Below are 2242 nucleotides of genomic sequence, written 5' to 3' on the forward strand. Positions count from 1 at the left end.
CTGTGGTGTAGACCTTTTTCACTGAAGACATAATATAATACCACAGCAGGAAAAACATTGATTCGCGACATTTGAATTCCATTGAGTTGCTTCTGTTTCAAGGTCCTGACATTGTTCATGCTGGCTTAAAGTCACTGTGGGGATTTACTGGACATTTCAGTTCATGCATGCAGGCTGTAAACACACAAACATGCATAAAGATCTCTTGTAAAATATGTTGACATGCAGTGTAAAAATGGATCCAAGCTGTGTATGTATACAAGTTAACTAAAAGTGGACAAAGATACAACACCTTGACTGTTAGTCTGTTATATATAAATTCTTACAAGGTGCAGTATATGTGAAATATATCCCCAAAGAATCATGAGCCTCCAAAACTGAGCAGTTACTCAGATGTGGTGGGAGGTTGTTCAGAAGCTGATGACAAGTTGTTGTGTTTTTTGCTGCAACATGCTGTCAACTTTGTGAAATAAGGCTCTCTGTGCAGCAGAGCAACAGCTCCCTCTTATATATAATACATGTTAGTGTCTTTAGGCTATAATTAATTATCAGCTAATATCGGTTTCAGATGCAACTAGTCCAATGAGACGGGCAGAGCTGCACGGCCCCTCTCTCTGTTTCTAATCTATCAACATATGAGACAAGGCCTTGCAGTGGGTGGGTGTCAATGCAGGTGTAGTGCAATCACATGGATCCATCCTATATTAAACAATGGCAACAGTCAAAATACTCTATAGAGGTCACTGATTCATTAGGGCCAGGGTTGGGAGTTAATCTTTTTATAGACTGTCTATAGTATATGGATAATTGGATTATGTTATCAAAAAATGAGTGTATAGTCAGCCCAGATTGCATTTGAATGTTAAAGTTACATTGTCAAATTGTTTTTAAGATATGGAAGTTTTTTAATTATTAATTCTGTTTTCATGATAATCCCCTATTAATTTTAAAAAAGTACATCCAACACACAGGGTTTCTTACAGGGTGCTTTACTTTGTTACAGGCAAAAAGAGAAGTGTTTGGACAAGATGAAAGCTTCAACCAGCAGCAGTAACCACCACTACTTACACTACGGCTTCAGTGATCTGCAACATAAGAACATCTGTGTCCACTGCAACTCATGCAAGACATTACAAAAGTTGCTTCCATTCTTAAAGAGTTCAACATCAACTCTGACGAAAGTGTCCCTCTCGGTTAGCCAGTCAATTTGGGGTTTAGCTCTTTTTGTTCCTCTTTTTCTCCTTTTAACCAAATGGTTATGTGCAAATGCACAACAGTGCTCATCACCACATTTCAATCTGCCTGGTGGGTTATGGTAATAACGGCTTAGCTCCTCTGCTAACATACAATACACACAAATTACAGATGCCTGTTTGCTGCAAAATGTTTTTTATTTGGACTGGAAATGTTTTTGAGATGTTTCAAAAGAAAAAAATTACATTTCCAAGGCTGCATCCATTTTTACTATTAGTTGCAATATTTTTGATGTTTTCATTTTGAAATAAAATACATTCAAATTGTTGAATCCAGATTGTTTCTATTTCGTAACTGATTTAATTTCAGAGAAATCTGAGCCAACCCTGACAAAAGGAAATTGCCGGTCGACCTGCTTTGAGTTTTGCCCAATATGTCATCCATGAAAAATGTGTATGCATGTGTGAAAGTGTATTTGGAGATGAATGTCAGGGCATGACTTCACTCTATATGTGTACACCCGTCGTTATAGTATGTGTGTATATTGCTTGTATATGTGCACCTTTTGGTGATCATAGAACGCTTTACAATACACAAACATCACACACACGAAAAATGCATTTCAGCCTCTGTTCAAAAGCTATGACCTTTTGATGCTGATGGACTTTTTAGTGCTGACACTGGCATTTGTCCTCCGCAGACATTCATCACTGCAAGGCCACATGAAAAGGTTGGTGCAGCCTCGTGTCGACATCTGTGTTGTGGATGGGGATACAAGCGCTGATGCTGTGCTCTTAGCTGTGCAATCCTTCTTCCCATGCCTGTGAAAAATACATGCTGCAGGAACTACATTCTTAACAGGCCCTTCTAGCTGGCACGGCCTCACGGTGACAGCAGGCATGGGCACGGAACAACCAGATGATGACACCGTGGGAGATGGGAGAGGGGCACGAGCTGGTCAGTGTACCAGCCCTGCGTCATCAATCTGTGCTTGAAACAGTTGTTGTATCAACCTCAGCACAAGACGCCCACATTTTTAAAGGGAGTG

The sequence above is a fragment of the Hippoglossus hippoglossus genome, chromosome 15, assembly GCF_009819705.1.
Source record: "Hippoglossus hippoglossus isolate fHipHip1 chromosome 15, fHipHip1.pri, whole genome shotgun sequence".
Taxonomy (NCBI): Eukaryota; Metazoa; Chordata; class Actinopteri; order Pleuronectiformes; family Pleuronectidae; genus Hippoglossus; species Hippoglossus hippoglossus.